At 33.7% G+C, this 26,964-nt stretch overlaps 1 non-coding gene and 1 pseudogene across 1 annotated transcript; both read right to left on the reverse strand.

Moving 5' to 3' along the window:
- Positions 1–5,862: 5,862 nt before the first annotated feature.
- Positions 5,863–5,968, reverse strand: LOC133672205 (small nucleolar RNA R71). Its single transcript, XR_009834798.1, has one exon. It is a non-coding gene; the product is annotated as a small nucleolar RNA R71 (small nucleolar RNA).
- A 6,778-nt stretch (positions 5,969–12,746) lies between these two features.
- On the reverse strand, positions 12,747–20,336 carry LOC133671522 (UDP-glycosyltransferase 75C1-like; annotated as a pseudogene).
- Between the last annotated feature and the right edge of the window lie 6,628 nt (positions 20,337–26,964).

A 26,964-nucleotide genomic window follows, 5' to 3' on the forward strand; every position in this document is an offset into this window, starting at 1 on the left:
AAAAAAAGATTTGATTCTTTCAAGCAAAATTATTTGCAAAATGTTCATAACTTAAAAATGATAGCAATAATAAATTGATAGACAACATTCATTATTCTTTTTTCACTTACACTAAATTCTCTAGTTGTTATTGCAAATACAATACAAAATTGTTCTTCCATGTGTTTTCTATCAGTTTCAAATGCAATAATAAACTTTATAGGAGATGATCCAATAAGTTGACATGTGTCTAAAAAAGGAACCACATGATGGTATAGTTGTCATTTCCATTTCAACTAACATAGTTAAACAATGAAAATTTAGGTTTGATATAGGCTGTGATAACAAATGTTTCCAGTAATGAAATGTTATTAACATAGGTTAACCGGATGAATGAGTCAGGATCAAATTCACAACACAATTCTTAACCACTGTGATAAACCATTTTTTTTTCATGTTTATGAGTTTCACAATTGATACTACACACAAGTTTAGTTATGAAAACCACATGCCCTTTGTTTCTAGCTCTCTTTTTTCACGGTTGTTTACTCATTTAAGACTTTACTTTCCCTCTTTTTTTTTTTTTAACAAATTGTCAGCACATTATCTCTACCTTCTCTTCCTCTTTGCAACTTTTTTTTTATTCATTTGACCACTAATACTACTACTTGCTTTTTTTATTTGTAAGAAATCTCCAATAGGATCACACAATAATTTTGTTTATATAGAAACTCCACAAGCTATTTTCCTATCAATTTTGCATGCCCCTATGAACTACTCCAGCAACATTTAACTCTTTTAGAAAGCAATGCAACTCTTTAACGTTGTTATGGAATTGTTTTATTTATAATTAGTGATTAAATGGTTTTCCAAAATAGATATAACATTCCATGTGTTATTTAACTTTTAAAATATGATCAATGACACAATCAATCTTCTCCAATCACATAAGTCTTTGCTCTTTCAATGTCTTTATAATATCGATATTTTTCACACAACTCATTCTATTCAGTCTCTAAATTTTTGACCACCAACACAATTTTTTTCCCCTCATGGAATATTGGCTCTATTACACCTTCAATTTCTATTACTTATTTAGCACTGGTTCATAATTATAATACTATCAAGCACATTTGCTCCATAAGCCCACAGTAGTGCGTAGGCATGTCATCTAGTAAAAAACTAATATGTATAGTCCTTTTACTTTAGATGTGTGTGCATTATGCATGTTCTCATAGTTTATGGAAGATTTTAATAGTTTTTTCTTGTGTCACCGAATACTATTTTTGATTGCATCCTTACATGTACTATTGTGGTGTATTGTGAGTTGAGAGTTTCATCTCGTTACATATTCTTAAGAATTAAGATTTTTTTTTATCATATTTTAGAACTTGATTATAAGTCAATTTAATGAGATATAGTTTGAACTAGATACGTGATCCATGCTATGCGGCTAGCTGGATTACATTTTTTCCAACGTAACAAAAAATGTTTTGGTAATGATAGTGTTTTTCAAGAAGCAAGAAAAAATTAGAGATGTTGTTAATTAGAATAAGTTCAATAAAATTGGTTAATTAAATAATATGATTATAAAAAAGCAGCGACAATAAGAAAAAAAAGGACAATATCTAATAAAAAATGTGAATAATATGAAAAGATATTATCTAAATATTCTTAAAAGGTCGCAATGATGTAATTTCATTACAAATCAAAAACTGAATGAGAACAGGATAAACTTATGAAGAAAAAACATTTCCAAGCTCAATTATAAGCAAATCAAATGTTAAAGGATGAATTGAAGAAAAACTAATTTGACAAAAACAAGACAAAAAAACCTAATTCTAGCATGCCAAACTCGTGACCCACTTGTGAGGTCAAGATAACCCCACAAAAAAACATTTGAGGTGAACTCTTAAGGAAACTATATAATGAAAGATACAACTAAAAAACATAAAAAAAACTCGAGTCAACCCCAGTTAACTTTACTAATCCGTGATTTGGGATAAGAGATCGGGGTAACCTTATAAAATAAAAACGATAGAAATTATGAAGATGAAGGTCCAATAACTTATTATCGAAGGATAAAATTAAAAAAAAAATCCTTTTTAAAAAAAGCAAATCAAGCTAATTTTTGTAACCCGTAACTCAGGCATGAGATCGAATTACCTCAAGAAGACAAACCTGAAAAAATCACATAGTAAAATTTTCAATCATCCAAAATAAAAAAAAATACAAAACAAATAGTAATCAAAAGAATGAGAATCAATTATGGTATAAAACTTAAATGAAATAAAACAACGAGGGATAAAAATGAAAAAAATAAATCATAAAAATGATAAAAAAGAAATAGCAATAAATAGAATGACTAAATCTTGTACAGAAATGAAATGAAACATAAAATAAATAAAGGATAAAAAATAATAAAAAAATCAATTAAAAGAATGAAGATCAAATATAATAGATGAAAAAAGTTAAAGGATGATGAAATTGAAAACAAATTTTAATTTTATAAATTATTTTGAAATAAAATAAATAGTAATAAAAAATTAAGGACCAAATCTAAAAGGAAAAAAAATCAAAGGGTTGCTTTGAAAAATCAAAAGGTTTGGCATGAGAATCAATAAGGATAGAGAAAGAAAAATAAAATAAAAGAAAAGGTCATCAACACCAAATCCGAAGTTCATTGACCACATGCCCCACCTAGTCATCGAGGGGCCACCAAGAAGATACTAACCTCACCCTGTAAGCAAACGTCTATCCACCAGGTGACACTGGCCCAGAAGCCTATGTTTATCCAATAGGCGACGTTGCACACACTGTCTTTAATGTGCAGGCACTACCCATGTGCCAACTAATTTTTTTTTTAATAATATTGGTTTTGGTTAAATTACCAAATCACCCCTCAATCTTTCCGATTATAACAAAAAACCATAATAAAGAGACAAGAAAGCCCTTAGAAGTAAGTTAAATAAATTTTGGCTTTAAAGGTAATTTAATTAGTTTATTGTTTTAATAAAGTTGAAAAGACTAAAAATCCCCTAGATGCAAGATTATTTTTTTTGGTTTTTTAAGAGTAATTAAGTTATTTTGTTGTGCTAAGCAAAAATGTGAAGACCGATTTTACTCTAATTAATTTGATAATGATCAATGAACTATCAAGAAAAGTTCATATTACCTTTAAAGTAAGTTAATGGATTTTGTTTAAGAATGACAAAAAAAAAATCATTTCACTATGTGAATTCATAATGAAATGTTAGTATGTGAGCGAACCTATTTAAGTTTATATATATATATATATATATATATATATATATATATATATATCATTTAATGCAAAAGGACCAAACTGACAACTAAGAAACAAAAAAACAAAGTGGCTTATCTCAGATTCAAGTGAAAAGGTATGTTTTAGTTTGCATATCTCTATTAGCTTCATTTCTAGTCTCTTTAACTTTAGAGTTTTAAGTTTCCATCCAAAACTTTTTTTTATTTATATTTTAGTTCTTGAATTTGAGAGATGATAAAGAAAGTTACTAGTTGGCTACATTTTGACAATTCAAAAAGATTATCTAGATGCCAATGAGTTCCATTTAATGAGAGGAGTATCATTAAGGTGCTTTCTATCATTCATCCTGTAGGAAAAAATGATTGGGACTTAGAAATTTTTCATTCGGTTTAGTTTTCCATTTCTCGCCAATTAAATGCTAAATTTAAGTAATGAATGAGTTAAGTGAGATCTTTTAGGTGTTTTTCGAGGAACAAATGGTTGAAAATCGATTTTTGAAGCTGATAAGAGAATTTTTAGCATGTATATTTTCCACTATTCATGCTTGATTTTTAAATATTTTGGATATGTTGCACAAGAAAATTAGAATGTTGAATCTCTTTTTGAACTATTAACCTCGTGGGAAATTAATGTGTTTTCAGATATTAGGTTACTGAACAGGCATAGCCCGGCAGTGAAACTGAACAGTGATTCATTATGTGCTGCAAAAGAAGCTATACAACTTAGTTCCAGATGTTTGTCACCATTTTCAAATAGCTGAGATGAAGGTCTACAAAACATATGAAGGGCATATAACTCAGTTTTGTTGTTTCGAAGCCCAAAAAGCGAGTTGAAAAACAAGGATTGAACCAACCCGAAATTCCTGCACTGCACAGACTGTTTCGGTTTATGCCCCTTATCTCAACGTTCAGAGGTCCAAAAATTGCAAGATCAGTGTTGTTGGAAAGAAAATTTGATTCTCTACAATTTCTCCAGAAATAGAGATCTCTGAATTCACACTTTTCCTACCTCAAATCTGGCCCGCAATGTCTGGGTAGGAAGGAATTCAATGCAGAAAAGGAAACTTTCCTCATTACTGCAGGGGTAGAACAGCCACAATATAAAAGAAGAAAAACAGAGTGGAGACGGGGAGAAACCCTATAACAGAGAAAGCAAAACAGAGGAGGCGCGGACCAAGAGGAACAAAAAGAACAGAGGCAAAAATATTGAAGACCGGGAGGACACCTATCTCTTCCACTGAAATTCTCTGGTTTTGAGTGATGTTCATCGTATCAAGTTTGTTTCTCTTTAATTTAACTATGGAGTAGATTTTTATTCTGAGATTTTTTATGTAACCTTACTATGAATATGTGAACAATTTTTTCGATTGAATTATTATATTAAGATGTTGAGTATTTCATTATATGTGTAATGCTTGCATGTGTTTGGCCAACATCTGCATGATTTAAAATTCAATTTGAAACTAAGAAGTGATAATTGTTTTAGCTATTGTTTGAAATACCTTAAAAAATCTATAGGATAGAGATATCCTAGGAACTTTTGTAATCGATATAGGTTTTACAGTACTTAATAAATTTCGACAAGTTCAGAACTTTCGTAGAGTATATGAAATTTGTTTGTCGAAATAATTTATTGGTGCTCGAGAGAGATTAATATTTACATTAGGAAAACCTGATTATCAATATTAGGAGTAATTAATTTAATCGAGAAATTTCACATAAGCATAGTTACGGTAAGTCATAAATCCTAGAACCAGTACAATTGAATTTATTAATATTTAATTATTTGGTTGTTTGTTTTTTTAATCATTAATTTTTGTTTCATAAACTATCTCATTCGATTCCTCAAATAGATCATAATTTAAAAGACTTTGGTAATTAGTAGTAATTTTTACAAATCCTCGTGGGACGATACTCTACTCATCACTTTATTACTTGTTACGATTCGTGCACTTGCAAAATTAACCAACAAGTTTTTGGCGCCGTTGCCGGGGAATTTAGATAAAATTACTAATAATATCAATATAAATTAAATTTGATCTAATTTGATTGCCTTTTGTCTTTAGCTCTTTAGGTGTGTTGTCAAGTGCATGAGAAGCAACAAAAACCAGCCGTTGCTACCTTATAATCCTGAGATTGAGAGAACTGCAAGGGGATTAAGAAAGAAAACGCGAGAGACTCAAAACAGTTCAGGCATCATGGCAGACAATGAAAATCCTGAGCAAGACACACGGGCATTGAGAGATTTTGCTCTCCCACAGGTGATAGGAATTCGTTCTGTTATCAGGAAATCAAGGATTGAGGCCAATAATTTTGAGATCAAACCAGCAATACTTCAGATGATTCAGACCTCAATTCAGTTTTATGGGTTGCCAAGTGATGATCCTAACGCCCATATCGCAAGTTTCTTGAAAATTTACGACACATTTAAGCATAATGGCATTACTGATGATGCCATTCGTCTCAGACTGTTTCCATTTTCTTTGCGAGATAGAGCAAAGAACTGGTTAAACTCCATGCCTGCAGATTCAATTATCAGATGGGAAGATTTAGCTCAAAAATTCCTTGCTAAATTTTTTCCACCAGCCAAGACAACAAAAATGCATATTGAGATAGCTAACTTTGCCTAACTTGAGAGTGAACCATTGTATGAGGCATGAGAGAGATACAAGGATTTGCTCAAGCGATGCCCCTATCATGGACTACCGAAGTGGATGCAGGTGCAGAATTTTTACAATGGATTGAATGCCTCCACAAGAACATTAATTGATGCAGCTTCAGGAGGAGCTTTTATGAGTAAGTCACAAGATGATGCTCACAACTTATTGGAAGAAATGGCTATGAACAATTACCAATGGCCAAATGAAAGAAGCATACAGAAGAAGACTATTGGGATGCATAAAATTGATGCAATCACGATATTAACAGCTCAAGTCCATTCACTAACTCAGCAACTGAAAACCACTCAACTGTCAGCAAATGCCATCCATACAACGTGTGATTTTTGCCATGGAAATCACACAAATGAAGAGTGTCAGGTTAGGAACCCATTCTCTCATGCAGAGCATGCTCATTTTGTGTCAAACTACAGCCGGCAGAACAACCCCTACAGTGCAACATATAATCCCGGTTGGAGAAATCATCCTAATTTCTCTTGGAACAATCAAATTGTCATGAAGAATCCAGTCATGCCATCTTCAAGTGAGCACATGAAAGAGAAATCAAATCTTGAAGAAGCTATGACACAATTAGCAAACAACACCAGCAGATTCATGACTGAAACAAATACTAATATGCAGAACCAAGCAGCTTCTATTCGAAATTTGGAGGTTCAAGTTGGTCAGTTAGCCAACATGCTCACAGGTAGACAACAAGGAAATCTACCAAGCATAACTGAAATTAATCCTAAGGAGCAATGCAAAGCCATAACTTTACGAAGTGGAAAAGAAGTGGAGCAGACCGCTGGAAACAAGAGTGCAGGAAGAGAAGAGGAGGAGCAAGTGGCCAAACCACTTCAGAATATGAAAAAATCTGATCCTCTGCCAGAACCAACACAGGAAATAATGCAGAGAATTCCATTTCCACAACGTCTCAAGAAGAATAAACTTGATAAGCAATTTTCTAAATTTCTTGATGTGTTTAAAAAATTGCAGATTAACATTCCTTTTGCAGATGCTCTTGAACGAATGCCAAGCTATTTGAAATTTTTTAAGGACATCCTCTCAAACAAAAAAAAGTTAGAGGAATATGAGACTGTTGCTCTTACTAAGGAATGCAGTGCCATTTTGCAGAAGAAACTGCCTCCTAAACTTAAGGATCCAGGGAGTTTTACTATACCATGTTCCATTGGAAATTCTATATTTGAAAAAGCTTTATGTGATTTAGGAGCAAGTATTAATCTCATGCCTTTATCTATTTTTAAGAAGCTTGGCTTAGGTGAAGCAAGGCCAACTACAGTAACACTGCAGCTAGCTGACAGGTCATTGAAGCATCCAAGGGGAATAATTGAAGACATACTGGTGAAAGTGGGCAAGTTCATCTTTCCAGCAGACTTCATCATACTAGATATGGAGGAGGATAATGAGATTCCTATCTTGCTTGGCCGACCATTCTTGGCCACTGGAGGTGCGTTAATTGATGTGAAGAAAGGGGAGCTGCGGTTAAGGGTGAATGAAGAGGAGGTGATTTTCAATGTGTTCAAAGCCATCAAACAGCCAGAGATGGAGGAGAGTTACTTCAGCATTCAAGTGGTGGACTCTTTAATTAATGACAAAGTCAAGCTCCCAACTGACCCGTTGGAAGCATGTTTGGTAAATAATGTACTAGAAGAGGATGCTGAAATAGCAGAATATACATGTTGGATGGACTCTTTTGAACCTAACCGCAGAAGATACTTTGAAGATTTGGGACAACCAGCACCAAAAATAAAATCAACCAGTGAACAAGCACCGGTTCTGGAATTGCAACCTCTGCTAGAACACCTTCGATATGCATATCTTGGAGAAGCTTCCACATATCCTGTGATAGTCTCTGCAAAGCTGACCAAAACAGAGGAAGAAAAATTGTTGAGGGTGTTGAGAAAACATAAGGCAGCTCTCGAGTGGGTATTGGCAAATATCAAAGGCATCAGTCCCTCTATTTGCATGCATAAAATCCTGTTGGAGGATGAAGTCAAGCCAACAGTAGAACATCATAGAAGGCTTAACCCGACCATGAAAGAGGTAGTCCGAAAAGAAGTTCTGAAATGGTTAGATGCTAGTGTTATTTATCCAATCTCTGACAGCTCATGGGTGAGCCCAGTTCAAGTTGTGCCAAAGAAAGGAGGAATGACAGTGGTAAAGGATGCAAACAACAACTTGATACCTACTAGACCGGTAACTGGATGGAGGATTTGCATGGATTATCGAAAGCTCAACAAGGCAACTCGCAAAGATCACTTCCCCCTACCATTCATTGATCAGATGCTGGACAGGTTAGCTGGGCATGAATTCTACTGTTTCCTAGATGGTTATTCAGGATACAACCAAATAGTCATCGCACCTGAGGACCAGGAGAAGACCACTTTCACCTGCCCTTATGGTACTTTTGCTTTTAGAAGAATGCCTTTTGGGTTGTGTAATGCACCAGCTATCTTTCAGAGGTGCATGATGGCTATTTTTTCAGATATGGTGGAGCAAATCATTGAGATCTTTATGGATGACTTTTCTGTATTTGGAACTTCTTTTGATGACTGCCTTGCAAAGTTGGCATTGGTTTTGGAGCGTTGTGAAAAGACAAACTTGATATTGAACTGGGAAAAATGTCACTTCATGGTAAAGGAAGGTATAGTATTGGGGCAACGGATTTTAGAAAAAGGAATAGAGGTAGACAGAGCTAAAATTGAAGCAATAGACAAGTTTTTGCCGCCAACTACAGTAAAAGGGGTTAGGAGTTTCCTTGGTCATGCGGGATTTTATAGGAGGTTCATCAAAGACTTCTCTAAAATATCCAAACCGCTATGCAGTCTGCTGCTAAAAGACACAAAGTTTTAGTTTGATGAGGAATGCAAGACAGCCTTTATGCTGTTGAAAAAGAAGTTAGTGACAACTCCTATTGTAATTGCAACGGATTGGGAGAAACCATTTGAGCTTATGTGTGATGCAAGTGATTATGCAGTTGGAGCAGTACTGGGGCAGCGGAAAAATAATGTGTTTCACACCATTTATTATGCCAACAGAACACTCAACGATGCCCAGCTAAATTATACCACAACCGAGAAAGAGTTGTTTGCTATGGTCTATGCATTTGATGAGTTTCGGCCTTACCTGATGGGAAACAAAGTGCTGGTGTATACTGATCATGCTGCAATTAGACACCTAGTGTCTAAGAAAGATGCCAAGCCTAGACTCATCCGTTGGATCCTGTTACTGCAAGAATTTGATGTAGAAATTAAAGATAAAAAGGGGACTGAGAACATGGTGGCAGATCATCTTTCAAGGCTAGAATTGACACAGCAGTTGGAGCCTAAATTCACGATTATAAATAAATGTTTTCCTGATGAAAGACTCTTAGCAATTTCCACTAACAAATTCTTTCCTTGGTATGCAGATTATGTCAACTTTCTTACAGGTAAAATCATACCACCCGATTTTTCTTACCAGCAAAAGAAGAAATTTTTTTTTGAAGTCAAACACTACTTCTGGGAGGAGCTGATACTCTATCGGCATTGTGCAGATCAAGTCATTAGGAGGTGCGTTCCAGAAGAGGAAATGACAAACATATTGAAGCATTGCCACACACTTGAATATGGGGGGCACTTTGAAACACAGCACACTGCAGCCAAAGTTTTGCAGTAACGTTTTTATTGGCCCACTATGTTTAAAGATGCTCATGCTTTTGTTACTGCTTGTGATAGATGTCAGCATATTGGGAATATATCTCGACGAAATGAAATGCCACTGCAGAATATCCTAGAAGTTGAATTATTTGATGTTTGGGGCATCGATTTCATGGGACCTTTTCCTTCATCATATAACAACAAATACATTCTTTTAGCAGTGGATTATGTATCGAAGTGGATCGAGGAAATTGCAACGCCTACAAATGATGGCAAGGTGGCACTTAATTTTCTACGAAAGAACATCTTTACCAGATTTGGTACTCCTCGAGCCATCATCAGTGATGAAGGAACTCATTTTTGCAACAAGCAGTTTGAAGCATTGCTATCTAAGTATGGAGTCAGACACAAACGAGCATTGGCTTATCATCCTCAGACAAATGGCCAAACAGAGGTATCAAATAGAGAGGTGAAGCAAATCTTAGAGAAAACAATAAGTAATTCTTGGAAAGATTGGGCACGAAAGCTAGATGATGCATTGTGGGCATATCGGACAGCATTCAAAACACCATTAGGAATGTCTCCGTATCGATTAGTTTTTGGAAAAGCATGCCATCTTCTTGTTGAATTAGAGCATAAGGCATACTGGGCAATGAAACAACTGAACATGGATCTGCAGGTTGCAGGTGAGAAAAGAATCCTGCAACTTAATGAGATGGATGAATTTCGCAATGAGTCCTATGAGAATGCCAAGATATACAAGGAAAGAACCAAGGCATGGCATGACAAACACATTGTACGCAAGGAGTTTGTCCCTGGTCAGCAGGTATTACTTTTCAATTCACGGCTCCGCCTGTTTCCTAGTAAGCTCAAATCACGATGGTCAGGACCATTTACGGTTGTGAAGGTATTTCCTTATAGAGCAGTAGAGGTCACTCATGATGAAAAGGGAACATTCACAGTGAATGGGTAGCGTCTGAAGCATTATAAGAATGGAGAGTCTATTGGAAAAAGGGATGATATCCCTCTCACTTCATCTTAGCTAAATGGAAAAGTCAAGCTAATGACTATAACTAAGCGCTGATTGGGAGGCAACCCAAAAAAAAAAACCCTCTTATTTGTTTCATTGAGTTGTGCAGGGATTGATCATACAAGCAAATAACCAGGAGCAACAACAAACTCACACCCACATAGTCGAAAGGAAGTATTCGTAAGCCTTTCTATTCTTTGTTTTCCATTGAGGACAATGTGATATTTAAGTTTGGGGGAGACATTGCATGCTTTGACTATGAAAGACACTGCACACTAGGACCATGAAAACAGAGGGTGAAAAGTGATATGCATTTAAGACCAACTTTGACATTTTTAGGTGCTTCATGATGTATCCATGATATTCCTAGGCTTAGAGCGGATAATATCTTATAAAGTTGGATTAAGCATGACTATTTTCTGTTGAATTATTGAAGTACACTTTTCCAGCACAGTCATGTGAATTATGTAGTTATGCATAAAAGATAAGTGTGCTGTTCTTTCTTGTTATTACCCTCTAAGAAAAATATCAAAACAAGGAGTGATAATGAGTATGAAAGTGAATGAATAAGTATATGATGTGTATCTACTCCAATGTTTTGAGTTGCTTAGTAACTAGGAGTATTCATCACAAATGTTTACTTTTACGTCAAACGGCAGCTTAAAATATGAGTATGCAAAGCATTTTAAGTTTATGACCTGTTAAGTAACCGGGTGCATTCATCACAAATGTTTGTATTCGCGTCAAAAGACAAGTGATAAATTTAAAAAAATCACCCTTATCAAAAGACAAGCAAAAGTGTGTTATTACTCCTAAAGTTGGCTACCTTGTTTAAAAAAAAAATGGCAGAATGACTGTGCACGGTTCAAGGATGCTAAACACATGAAGCACATGGATGAGTTGGAAGTTTGTACAACGGTCTGCATAGAGAATAGGAATGCTTAGTTTTCCATTATCTAATATTGTCTATGAGCTAAGTCAAGAAGTGAATGTTGCATGATAGAGCCTTTTAAATGTCAAAGTTGAACTTATCATGAGCTTTAAGCACTCTGCTTTCATGGTTTCCTTTTTGCTTGAGGACAAGCAAACATTCAAGTTTGGGGGTATTTGATAAGAGAATTTTTAGCATGTATATTTTCCACTATTCATGCTTGATTTTTAAATATTTTGGATATGTTGCACAAGAAAATTAGAATGTTGAATCTCTTTTTGAACTATTGACCTCGTGAGAAATTAATGTGTTTTCAGATATTAGGTTACTGAACAGACAGAGCCCGGCAGTGAAACTGAACAGTGATTCATTATGTGCTGCAAAAGAAGCTATACAACTTAGTTCCAGATGTTTGTCACCATTTTCAAATAGCTGAGATGAAGGTCTACAAAACATATGAAGGGCATATAACTCAGTTTTGTTGTTTCGAAGCCTAAAAAACGAGTTGAAAAACAAGGATTGAACCAGCCAGAAATTCCTGCATTGCACAGGCTGTTTCGGTTTATGCCCCTTATCTCAACGCTCAGAGGTCCAAAAATTGCAAGATCAGTGTCGTTGGAAAGAAAATTTGATTCTCTACAATTTCTCCAGAAATAAAGATCTCTGAATTCGCACTTTTCCTACCTCAAATCTGGCCCGCAATGTCTGGGTAGGAAGGAATTCAATGCAGAAAAGGAAACTTTCCTCATTACTGCAGGGGTAGAACAACCACAATATAAAAGAAGAAAAACAGAATGGAGACGGGGAGAAACCCTATAACAGAGAAAGCAAAACAAAGGAGGCGCGGACCAAGAGGAACAAAAAGAACAGAGGCAAAAATATTGAAGACCGGGAGGACACCTATCTCTTCCACTGAAATTCTCTGGTTTTGAGTGATGTTCATCGTATCAAGTTTGTTTCTCTTTAATTTAACTATGGAGTAGACTTTTATTCTGGGATTTTTTATGTAACCTTACTATGAATATGTGAACAATTTTTTCGATTGAATTATTATATTAAGATGTTGAGTATTTCATTCTATGTGTAATGCTTGCGTGTGTTTGGCCAACATCTGCATGATTTAGAATTCAATTTGAAACTGAGAAGTGATAATTGTTTTAGCTATTGTTTGAAATACCTTAAGAAATCTATAGGATAGAGATATCCTAGGAACTTTCCTTTCCTCGCTCTCCACCTCCCACGACCAACTCCAAGCATTTCTTTATCTCCTCGCCTTCAACTATCCCTTCTTTGTTAGCACTGACTCTCACCCTTGTCTTCCATACATCTTCAACCATCTTAGCATTCGTCAACTAATCAGTCCATTGTGGAAAAGCCACCACTGGCACCCCAGAAGCCAAAACCTCAAATGTTGAGTTCCACTCACAATGTGTCACGAAACACCCTATTGATGGATGTGGCAAAACCTCCACTTGAAAGCACCATGGCACTATCTTTCCTCACTTTTCAAGCCCTTCCTTGCAACTCAGCTTATCTTCTTCTTTCTCCTCTCCTTCATCTTTTTCTATGACTCACAAAAATCACTATCGAAAATTCGCTTTATACCAACAGCATTACCAACAGAATACTTCTGTCAGTAATTTGTGGTCACAATTACCGATGGATTTTATTAGTTTTTGTAAGTAATTTTATCTTTTTCAATTTTAACATTTAAATGTCAATTTTATTGTTTTTTTTAGTATATGTATTTTGTTAGTATATGTACATGTTTTATTGTTATTTCTCAAACAAACTTGTAGTATATGAATGTATAATTTTATACTTGTTATGGTTTGTTTTAGATTTTGTAAAATTGTATTTGTTTGTAAATTTTTGAAACTTTATTGAATTACCGAATTACATGTGTTGTTTTGAAATAATTAATAGCTTGTTTAACGGCCCGTTTTAATTTTTATCAATGATATTGCGGAGTTGTAATTTCTGTAAATTTATATGTATTAATTTGTATAGACGTTGATAATTGATAATGAATATTTAATATTTATGAGAAATTGTAATTATTTTGTTGGATAATCTCGAGGCAAACCAATATTTTTGCAATGCAAATTTATTTGCCTAACAGAGTTAATTAATACATGTTGTCATCATAATTTTACAGAGGTTCGATAGAAGTCATGGATAATCGTTTATGGATATATTGAGATTCATCTCAAGGATTACGGATGATAGATTATTGTAACAGGGTTTAGGGTTTTATTAATTTCACAACATCTATTTCCAAAAATTTTACTGGAGACGATATCAGGTGTCTATGCAGGAAGTGTCAAAATAAAAAGTATTTGCATCCAGATGTTGTAATGATGCATCTTCTACACAAAGGGTTTATGGAGAATTACCGGTGTTGGTATGAACACGGAGAAGTATTTGTTCGTGAAGTGCCTTCTAGTGGGAACTTATCAATATTCTCCAATCCTGGATGAGCTACACCTAAAAATGTTGTAAGAGGAAGATATTTGTCAGAAATAGAGTTCAGACAAACACACAATTATGTTCTATTTAACTGTGATGAGCTGAGACCTTTTATTCAGTAAGTATATATATGTGTACTACTAATTAAACTTTGTTACTAATATACTGTTTATATATTGTAATATCATACACTCATTATAACTTATAGGTAACATCGATAATATTTGTTGTCCAATAACTCACAGCTGACCGAATCCCAGATCTTTCAATTACAAGATGAACAATTTGCCACGTGGTTCAGAACACATGTAAGTACTATCACAAACTCATTATCACTTGCAAAATTATTGTATGCATGTCATTACGAGATTCTCACTATTCATTGATGTACATTATGAGATTCTCACTGTTCCATACTAAAGAATACGGGCATGGAAGAAAGACATACAACAACGGTGTTTATGTTAAGGGATCGACTAGTAGTGAGTTAGAAGTTGACTACTAAGGTAGATTAGAAGAGGTTATTGAAGTGCAATATCATAGCGAGCAGAATAGAGTGTTTTTATTCAAATGCTATTGGTATAACACGACTGACAGAGGAATCAGAGTTGATCTGCACTATGGTATGGTCGAAATCAACTCAAAAGCTAGACTCCGCAACGTAAACAATGTCTTTGTTTTCACAAAGCTATGTCAACAAGTTTATTACACATACACCCCTTCCTTTAGAAAGGATTGATCAAGAGTTGATTGGTTATCTATTTTAAAAACAAAACCTAGGGGTCGTGTCGAGGTTGTTAAGGGTGAGAACGAAGACACAAGTGTGCGAGATGAAGTCTTTCAAGTTAGTGAGTTAGTTGAACCATATCGAGTTGCTCCTTCGATTGACTTGGAAGAAAATTCAAATTTTCATGTTTTCGATGATAGTCTTGTTGATATTGACGCAGAGTAGTTGAATATTGTTTTGAGCTCTAACGAACAAGTAAATGTCGATGAAGATGATGATATCCATATTGAAGATTGCGATGAAGGTGATGACTAGTCAATTGACGAAGAAGAAGAAGTAAATTCTGACTAACTATCAGAATGAAGCCATATATAAAACATTTTTTTCATGTAATATATATTATGGATGATATATTTTGTAACATAAAATATTTATTTTATAAGTTTGTATTGTTTAAGCATTGTTGTTATTGTTTTGTGTGATGAATAGTTTATCATTTAAATGTTTGCAAGAATGTAAATAGGCAATACAAACATCATATTTCTTGTACAACGCACTAACACCGATGTTCATACCGACGAACTCATGTCCGTCGGTATTTCACAGAGAGTTAAAAAATATTTACTAGAAATGCCGCCATCATTGACGACTTTGCAGACGGACTACCGTCCGCCGACATTTCACAGAAAGTTGAAAAATATTTACTAGAAATGCCACAATCACCAACGACGTTGCAGATGGATTCCAGTCCGTCGATATGTTGTAGGCGGGTCAAAATTACCGACAAAATCACCGACAAACTGTGTGAATTCCAAAGGGCAGGGCATTAAATGCATCTCTGACTGCATCAGTTTGCTGACGGAATTACCAATGAATGATGAAAAATATGGAGGGTAATTAAAAATGATGGTGCGAAATTCAAAATTTACCGACGGATTTTCGAAACGTCACCGACGGAAAAATTTAAAATAATATTTTTTTTTAATTGTCGTCGGTGAATCCGTTGGTAAAACTACACTATAAATCTCAGCGACTGCTCCTTCAGTTCATTATTTTCATCTGCTCTATTATTCCCCTTTCATTTTCAATTTTTTTCCTCTCATTTCCTTCAAGACTTTTGTTTGTTTTGCTTGTAATCTCTACTTGAATCTTCATCAAATTAAAAGGTATGTGTTTCCTCTATTTCATTTTACTTTAAGGATTTTTTTCTCTTTGTTTTAGCTATTTTTATTTTTGTTATTTTTTTTGTTTTGGTGTATTTTTATAATGTTGATAAAGTCTTGAAATAAACATATTATTAAGGTAAGTATATTTCATTCCAAAAGTCTATAGTTTTTTTTTTAATTTATTGAATATATTTTATTGTTTGTATTGCCATAATAATTGAATAATTTGTTGAATTGTAATTGTTAATGTTGAATTTACCTTAGAATTAGTAATTGAATATGTTGGAATAACTAGTAATTTTACTCTATTATTGCATGATTTGTGTTTAATTATTTACATTAATTTTAATTGTTAGTCTAGAGTTTTTTTTTGAATTTATTGGCAATATTTTATTGTATGTATTGCCATAATAATTGAATAATTTGTTGAATTGTAATTGTTAATGTTGAATTTACCTTGTAATTGGTAATTGAATATGTTGGAATAAATTTAATTATTTTCTCTCAATTTTACTCTATTATTGCATGATTTGTGTTTAATTATTTCCATTAATTTAATTGTTAGTCTAGAGTTTTTTTTTTAATTTATTGAATATATTTTATTGTTTGTATTTCCATAATAATTGATAATTTGTTGAATTGTAATTGTTAATGTTGAATTTACCTTGTAATTAGTATGGATGTTATTTGTATAGATGTTATGTTATATACAATATTAGTATAGATGGGGTCAATTGGTTATGGCTATTGTCAATACTTACAGGTTTGAAAAGTTTGGCTAGTCTCTAGTGTAGGGGAGGTGTTGCTGAATTTTTTTAACATTCGAATTTAATTATATAATTATTTGTATAAAATTGTGTAGATGCGTAGAACGAAATCCACAGCTCGTCGCTCACGTATAGTCGCAGCTAGTTCTTCTAGCAGTGAGGATGACATATCCTTAGGTGCCTGTCAAGAAGAGGCACCTGCGCTGTCAACCGATGTTGCCTCTTCCAGTGTGGTTTCACAGCGCAGAGGCGGCGTGCCTTCGCAACGGAACCAATTCAATGACGACCTTTCAATGTAAATTTGTTAAGGTTTTAGTTTTTTTAAAAAAATTATAACATAATTTATGAACAACTAATCAATATTTCATTAATTTATTTTATTTTCAGGTTCACAAATATTAAGGTCGCCCGAGTAATATCATCGGCGTTTAAATCGTCGATAGAGATTCAATTATTTCAACGGAGTCAGGTATCCAGACATTTGGAATGGATACCTCAAATTGATGCATGGTTTGACAGATTTGAGGTTGATGTTAATTTCTAATTTCGACTTATTTCTAACAAATTATTAATATAATTGTAAATCAATTATTATTTTTATTTAAAATCAATTATTTATACACAGGATAAATTCGACTAGGACAGTGTGCATGACACTGTTGTGAGGAGGGTGTGGAAAAATCACGTGGCAACTAGGTAACATCGAAAACAATACAAGATTTTTAAGGAGAAAAAAAAATCGCGAGAGATAATGGTCTTCAAGGCTGGAACGACGTAGCGGTTTGGAGGGATTTCAAATTGATATACATCTCGGAAAATATATGCCCGCAATATCTTGAGCACGTGATGTCTGAGCGGCTCATACGACGCTTATAGTCCAGTGCTGGCAACCAGAATCGACCAATTTATGGCTTGGTGACAACACACATCGACGGCTTCGTTCCATTTGCTGCACATACGAAACGGATGGTAAGATTAATTTAAATGAAATATATCGTTCAATTAATTTGTTGTTGATTAATTTTTTTTCATTACAGGCTACGTCTCTTGGACGTGAGCCGAGTTCAATGGAGCTGTTTGTTGAGACACGTGCGGAGTCAAGACTGCCAAAAGGGAACGTAACAGTTCGTTGATAACCTTGCTCAACACTTTGTGGTATGTTTGTTCAACCATTTTATTTTGTAAGTTATTATTTTTATTGAATTGACTATGATGATTTCTTTTTTCATTTTCAGGAGACCTATAATAGCCGGTTGATGGAGAGATATGGGGACAATCCTTCGACCCATCCGGATTTATGGATGGAGGTTGAATCGTTCGGTGGACCCGATAAAAATCGGGTGTATGTACTCTCCAACACTACAGGAGAGAACTTGCGGGCGGCCCATAGTGTCTCAACCATTGAGAGCTTCCAATCAGTATCGAGCACCCAATCAAAGGAGTTTGTGGCTTTGCAGTAACACACAGCTCAGCTCACCGAAAAATACAACCACCTATCGACGACTAATGAACAACTCTCAGCAAATTATGAACAACTTCGCCAAATGGTCATGAACATGACATCACAGAGTGGTGATACATGTGTGCCTCCTCCTTTTTTGCCGTATAACAACCAGCCTCCTCCTCCTCCTCCTGCTACACCATTATGTTAATTTGTAATGAATATTATTTAAATTTAATAGTTAATTTAATATTTTTTTTGAACACATTCAATTTGTAATGAATATTGTTTAACTTTAATTTTTTTTGTTTTTAATGTCTAATAAAATTTTTATTTGCATAGTTGGTTTTTTTTACTATTAATTTATATAATTTTATATTATGTATTCTAAATAATTTTTTAAAAAATATTTAAAAATAATCACCGAGGGTTTTACCGACGAACTGTATCCGTCAACATTTGACAAAAAGCGGGAAATGCCAATCGAACCTATGAATTTACAGACAGAATGTTTCCGTCGGCATTTCACAGTAGCTTGGTGCAAATGCCACAATCACCAACGAATTAACAAACGGGTATATTTTATCGGTATTTCACACACTCATCGACAAAGTTACCGAGGGCTATAGTCTTTCGGCATTTAACCGCGAGCTGAAAAATATTTACTGGATATGACACTACCCCGACAAAATCAATCCGTCGGTATATTTCAAGCGAGAATTTTTTTTCACACAATTTCCGTCTATAAAACCATCGGCAACTATTTTTTTTTTACTGACCGATGTAGCGATGGAATTAGGTATTACAAACAAAAGAACAGCCGACAGACGGTTTCCATCGGGGATGTCGTCGGTAAAAAAATTACCGACAAAATCTAAATCACAGACTGGCCGAATAGTTCCGTCGATAAAACTATGAAATCTTGTAGTGGATGGACGGCCAGTATTTAGCAAAGCACGAGCCATTTCCTCCTTTTGTGGCTTTGATAGAACTGATCTGCTTCTAAATGATATATATAAATCACAGAGGATTCGGGCTTCGTGTTAATTAAGCCATTCTATATATATAGTCCTTTGAGCCTTGAAAAAGATTACCACCAAAGGAAGTATCAGTTGGATCTTCTCCATCCAAAAAGGCTGATGGAATCAGAGGGCCAACACCAACCAAATTAAACTTGCCTATTGAATTCAAAGCCTCACACTCTAATGCATCAAAGGTATTGACAAGAACTTTGGGGTTGGTTTCTTCATCAAAGGACTTCTATGTACTCTCTATTTATTGATATTGCAAAAGCATGTGTTTTTCTATAATTGAAAAATGAGGATAACTCACGACTGCCAAGAGGAGGTAATCCAGGTAATTTCTGCGAAAACGTTGGATCATTGATATTCTCCTGAATAGTATCACCATAGCCATTGAAGTAATAGTAGAAGATGTCTAAAACAGCAGGAGAATGGTTCAAAAGAAGTATTGACGGAAGGTTTAGTTCACGTGCCACCTTAGCCCCCCAAGGTATGAGATTGGAGTAAACCACACAAATAAATGGTTGACCAGTCTTGGAACTTGCCACGATAAGTTAAGCCAGAGATTTTGAGCCAGCACGTCTTAGCCCGGTGAAGTAGTGTTCCATAACATCAACGGGTCTGAGCCCATGTTCGGAACCATCATCAAGCCTTTGGGATAAGTTCCGGTTTTGGACATCTGCTGTTCGGCACCCGTGCTCGTAGCAAAGGTGATATGTGCAACAATGGCTACTAAACGTTTGGCAAATTGAAGGGCTGGATTTATGTGACCTTGAGCAGGGAAGGTGACAAAGAGGATGTGAGGCTGTACGTACTCCCATGACTCCCATCTTAATTGCTGGAATTGTATGGAAAGAGAAGTGTGTGGGCTGGATTGATTTTTGTTGCTCAAATTGAGGGTGGGGTTTTGTGGGTACTCGGGGCGTGTTGAGAATGGTTTTACAGACAACGATGGGCACAGAAAACTGACGCTTGTTGTTACGATTTCACATGGCCCGTTCTGTGACGATTTGCATTGATAAACAGATGACGATTGCCAATGGCGAGCTTGGTGATGTTCTTAAGGAATACGTGAGCAAGACCTCTCTATAAAAAATCGAAATTGACAGCTAAATTTTGGTTTTCTTACACAAACTGACCTAAAGAAATTGTAGTAAGAGTAAGACAAGGTTTTCTTACACAAACTGACCTATACGTGAGCATGGTTCTACACAATCGCGCGTTTAGTCTACCTGACCATTGCACAATACAAAACTCAACCCGAATGTTCAAAGATTTCTTTCTTTGGTACTATCTAACTTTCATTTAATTGTTGTTATAATAATAACTAAAGAGTTAGATTATATGCTTGTTTGGGGTTTGAAATAGATTTATTAAGGTTTATAAGAAGTTTTTTGGGTTTCAAAACGTGAAACTTGATGTTTAGGTCACTAGAGGTGGCAGGAGACCCAACCAGTTTACTGATACAAAATTAATTAATTAAGATAATATTTAAGTTATTTTATTATAAAGTTTTTATATAACTTTCCTTAATTTATTTTTCTTTTTTTTCATATATGTGTATAAAAATGATTGATTCATGATTTAAAAAAATAATAATTGAGACTTGCTATAACAACTATAGTGAGTTTTTACTTCAAAAACAAAACTTCTCATAAAATTATATTTTTTTCATAAAATGAAAAACAAATGCAAGGATAAGAAAATTTGGTTTTTGTTTAAAGTATACATTTTTCCTTTTCAGTTTCAATCATTATATTTTTTGTGGTATTTGTTTTTTATTGTTGTTCCTTTTTATTCAATAAACTACATTGCTAATTAAAAAACCCATTTTATTCTTAAAAAAAATAATAAAAAAAGACAATTTTGACAAAAAAAAAAAACCCCTCATTTTCTCTGTAATTTTATCTGTTGGTTTGCATATATATGAATGTCTAATTTTGTTGTAATATAAACTACCAGAATTTTTCAATTTATTGATGAAATATTTTGTCGGTGATTAGACACTGAGCTTGTTAGCATGACATTTACCAACGAGCTCACATACAAAAATAATGTCAGAAAACTTATCATAGATGATTTATGGTCTGTCAGTGAGTTCATCTGTAATAACATTATCGACGGATTTAAAGACGAACAAAACACGTCAAACCAAAAAAAATTATCCATTTTAATACGTCGGTATTTTCATCAGTGACTTTACATATCACTAAAAAAAACATAGGTAATGCCAACTGTGAGTTTTTTTTTAATATTACCGATGAAATAAAATCATCAGTGATTAAACAATGGCACATAAGCATTTATAGTAATTCTTTATCAACTATCTGGAATATACAAATGGACTTAATCTGTCGGTAAGACCATCAGTTATATTTTTAAAAGTATTTTAAAAAAAATCTATTAAACATAAGTAGAAAATAACTAAAAGAAATCAAATTAAAATAAAAATCAAATATTTATTACAAATTTAAAAATTTATAAGTTCAAATACAATTAATCTATAATAGAAAGGTTTAAGAAGGAGGAGGAGGCGGGTCTTCGTCAAGACCGTGGGCCAATAAAAGAGAGGACATGTACCACTCATTTGTGATTTGATCTCCATTACCAATCGATGGAGTTTGGTCACTTTCTTAGCACTGAGTCATTCTATCTCAACAGCAAGATAGGCTGATCGAGCTTGAACTTATTGGTCTAAAATCACCTCGAACTCTAGAGTTTGAGTGCTTAAAACCAATTACGAGCATCCAATGATTGACACACTTCGGGTTGTTCGTGATTCCTTGGCCATAGTGTTTGAGATATCGTACACCTGATTTTTATCAAGTCCACCGAACGATCATACCTCCAACCATAAATTTAGATCGAGTTCTAGATGAGTTGAAAGATCATCCACGTATCTCTCCTTCAACCAGGAGTTAAATGTATCCTAAAAAAAGTCAACAAATTCAAAAAAATATTAATTTAAGAAAAGAAATTGTTGAAATCCAACATATCATAAAGTGTTGAGCTTGACTATCCACAAGATGAACACCATTTTTTGACGGTCATCATTTCACACATGCATTCTGCAAAAAGCTCCATCAAACTTGGTTCATGTCTAAAAACCGTAGTTTACAAGAGAAAACTGTTAATTAAACATATTAATATAAAACAAAAAAATTAAAAAAAAAATAATGTGTTAAAAAAAGAATCTTACCATGTACTTTGCATGCAAAGCAAACAAAATGAATCCGCTAGTGTGTGTGGTAATGAAACTAGGAATCCACCAATTCTGGTTCTTTGAGCTAAATTGTGACCGTCACATGAAATGCTTGGACATTATATGTTGAATATATTTTGCTCAGACCATATTATATGTGGTAATGTATTTTTAACATTTTTTTATCTGTGATTTTGCCTAGAATATTTAATTGAAATTTCCAATTTATTTGAAAATATTTAGAACCCCCCAAATATCATTGATGACTTTCCATTTTTGACTAAATTAAGAAAAACAGGTTTTGCTATAACGAGGATGCCTTTTTAAATCAGCCAACGTCAAGACCTTGCTCTACATCTTCTCTTTCCTAGTAGTTTTTCAATATGTTGATGATTTTGACTGAAAGGAATAATAATTAATATTGTTATTGAGAAGTGAATGATTCCAAAACTCTCGAGAAAATATCAACAGACATTAATCATTGGTGATCCCGTATGTAATGAACATAAGGAATAGTATCATTGAGAGGTGACCAAATCCAAAGCTATTTGAAAAACACTAGTGAAAATTAACAATCGGTGATCTTGTATGTAATAGACATCATGAGCAATGCCATCGAGAAGTAAATAGTTCCAAAGGTCTTGGGAAAATATTGATGGTCACTAATCGTTGATGATCCCATATGTAATGGACACCATGAACAATGTCATTAAGAAGTGAATGGTTCTCAAGCTTTCAGGAACATATTGATGAGCTCGATCCATTGGTGGATTAGTTGGTATTTTACATTTTTTTAGTAATTCCATTGGTATAAAAGAGTTTTTGTGGCCAGATTGTATTTGTATTTCTTATCTATCCATCCTGAAAATACTCAAAATCACAATAACACGCACAACACAATAACATCAGTTCTATGTATAATAATAAAATCATAGAAAATAAATGTTTCCCTATCAAGTAATAATAAATTGATGTCATTTTCATTACATTAAAGTTAATTTCATTACATATTAATCAAAATTGTCTTCTTCTTCTTCTTCTTCTTCTTCAATTTCATCTTTGTCATCTTCATCGCAATCTTCTACATAGATTTCATCGCTATCATCATCTTCATCGATTTTTGTATGTCGAATGGTTCTCAAAATATCATTTAACTCCTTAATATTAACATCAACAAAAGTCTTCTCACTAACACAAAAATTTGAGTTTTCTTCTAAGTCAGTAAACGGAGTAACTCGATATGAATCAACTAACTCATCAAGTTGTTAGACATAATATCCCATAGTTACTTCATTGTTATCATCCTAAAAAACCTAGACATGACTCTTGGATTTGGTTTTTACTATGGATAATCAATCAACTCTCAAATGATCCTTTCTAAACGAATGAGTGTATATAAAATTAACTTGATGGCATTGTTTGGTGAAAATAAAGACATCGTTGACGTTACAGAGTCTAGCCTTTATAATAAATTTGATCGAACCATGATGGGGATCTACTCTCTATTAGTGATATCATACCAATAGGATTTAAGGAAAAATAACTCTATTCTGATCGCTATGATATTGCAACTCAATAACCTTTTTTAACTTCTTATAGTAGTCAACTTTGAACTCATTAAAAGTCGATCATTTAACACATACTCTACTGTTATATGTCTTTTTACTCTGACCATACTCTTCAATATGAAAAAAAAATGTTCATTAATGAAATACCTATCATAGCACTTCACCTTTCTTTAAGGACTTAGACTTAGTAAATTCAAAGTTACAATAACATTTTCACCCAATTTGATAAACCCAGTACATAAATTACAACCATTAACATTTAATAAGAAATGTGTAATGAAATTAAGTATTTCGAGAGATAAGAATAATTAAACAGTCCTTACATGTGTTATGAACCACATGGAAAATTGTTTATCTTGTAATAAAAAAAATTAGAATTTAGTCAGCTGTGAGTTTTTGGATAATAAAAATTGATCATGTTGCTCATGAGGAATTCAATAATTTATCAATTTATGATAGTATAAGAGATAAATTGTTTAAAAATAACATGTTAATTATTATATTTATTAAATAAAAGGTCTCAGTTCATCACAATTAAATAATACATAATTATGTGCATGTCTGAATTCAATTTTTGTCAAGTATCTTCCCTTCACGGTATTTTTTCATAGAGGTAATCTAGAATGAGAAAATATTAAAAAAATGAATCAAAAAACGAATATTAAAGTACCTATATAGAATCAAAGAAATGTTTCCAAATTAAAAAAAATGAATTTTAATTATGATGTATATGTAATATCTAACATCTCGAATGGATATATCCATCTATATTGAATTAGGCCTTTAATTTTTACCTCAACCGATAAATATAAGGGTAAATGCTTCATTGAATCGAAAAACGATGGAGGGAATATCTCAAGTTTGTGGATTCTCTTGATGATATTTGTTTCAAGTCTCTTTATGTGTTGTGTTTGCAACTTATTGAAGCATATATCTCTAAAAAAGTGACTGATCTCAGTGAGTGCATCACATATCCCTTATGACAATAAATCCTAGTAAGTTAGTTGAATTAGATTTTGTATAAACACGTGACAATCATAACACTTCATTCCATACAATTTGTAATCCTTCAAATTCATCAATTTAGATATGTTCGAAAGATATCCATCAGAAAAACTTAAACTCTTAAGTCATTGGTAGACCAATAGTTGTGCATTCTTACCTAAGGCAAAGTTGGATTTGGGTTTTGTGACCCGTGATCCATCAAAAATCAACTCCATATTTTTTATGGCAACAAAACAAAGTATATTCATTCAAGCCTTCATGTTGTTATCTGTCTTCCCTTTCACATCCATAATTGTGTTAAAAATATTTCCAAACACATTCTTTTCATTATGCATGATATCAAGGTTGTGACGGAGGAGATTGGTCTTCCAATAAAGAAACTCTCAGAAAATACATCTCTTTACCCAATTATGAATAAACTAAAATCAGAAAACTTCTGCTTACTGGATTGAAAACCAAAGAAAATGTCATCGTACTGCGACACCATGCCATATAATTCTTCGCCTGATGGTAGAGGTAGTGTAACAACCCTTTTAGCTCTACTGACAAGAACCGCCGGTGGCAATAAAAAATGTTTTATCGTCATTTGTTAACATGAAGGCCTTGTTATTTTCCTTACAATATGGACATACTAATTTTTCATGCGTGTTTCTACTAGAAATCATTCCATGCGCAGGAAAATTATTGATAATCCACATCAAAGTGCCTTCATCTAAAAATTTTGTTTCATCGATACATCATAAGTCAAAATCCTAGATGCCCACAACTACTTTAACTCATCAAACAACGGTGAAAGACAAACATCTATATTCTAACTAAGACTATTAGGACCGATTATAACCGTAAATAAAAATACGAACTCCGGCTTTATACATATCCCCGGTAGTAAGTTATAAACTATGAGTATCACTAGCTAACCAGAATAAGGAGTAACAAATGACTCGAATGGATTGAATTCATTTATACATAACCCAAGATGCATGTTCCTTGATTCCATTAAAAATAAGGATGCACCATATTAAAATGTTGCAAGCCTTCACCATCGAAAGGGTGCACCATCACTCCATCCAATGTGTCATATGCTCAGCAGTCTTTGAAGACACGAATAATCTTTGCAGTCTAAGTGTGATTGAGAAGTATCTAAGTTTTCTATATGCAACAAAAGTCCTTCCACTACTAGTTCTGGGTTTACAATGAGCACGCCCATATGTTTTGAACTCAGTCAACTCTGTATTTTCAAGGTAGTATAACATGCAAAAGTTTTGACACATGTTAATTTTCTGGTATCCTAGGTTAAGTGGTTTTATCATAGATTTAGCAGTATAAATTTATCTTTTCACTTCTTCTGTTTAGGTAAAATGCTTTTCTTTTAATCGACAATTTTGTCATAATCAGTCTCACTCAACCTATGATTTGACTTGATTGTGAACATCTATGCAACGACTAATAATTTACTGTGATTTATGCACTCATCCCATAATGATTTGTTGGAATCTTTCAAAAGATAAAAAAAAAAATATGGTCGCGTCTCCATTAGGTTATTCATTTATGATTAGATATTCACTTGCACAACTCTGATTCATTCTCATCGCATCCATAATTATATTCTTATAAGGATTACAGTTGTCATTTACAACTCCATGCTAGGGGGTGATCATTTTTAATTTGGTTCAGTTTTTATAAAAAAAAAGTAACCAAACCAACATTTTTTTAAAAAAAACTGAAATCGAACTGAAACCGGTTCAAACCGACCGGTTTCATTTCGGTTCGGTTTTTTTAGGACAAAACTGGTTCAAACCGGTTTGGCTCGGTTTTTTTCCTGTTTCGGTTTAGTTTGGTTTTTTCGGTTTTAGGCTTATAAAATTAGAACCAAACCGAATCGGTCGGTTTTTTCAAAATTTTAATCGGTTTTTTTTCACGGTTCGGTTTTTTCGGTTTGCTTAATTCAATCGGTTTTTCAGTTTTTTTTCTCACCTCTACTTTATGCACATTGTTAGAACTAGAAGTTAACCCTACCATCCTTTCTATCATGGTCTCATAAGGACATATGGTTCTC

The sequence above is a fragment of the Populus nigra genome, chromosome 13 (genome assembly GCF_951802175.1).
Source record: "Populus nigra chromosome 13, ddPopNigr1.1, whole genome shotgun sequence".
In the NCBI taxonomy this organism is placed as follows: domain Eukaryota; kingdom Viridiplantae; phylum Streptophyta; class Magnoliopsida; order Malpighiales; family Salicaceae; genus Populus; species Populus nigra.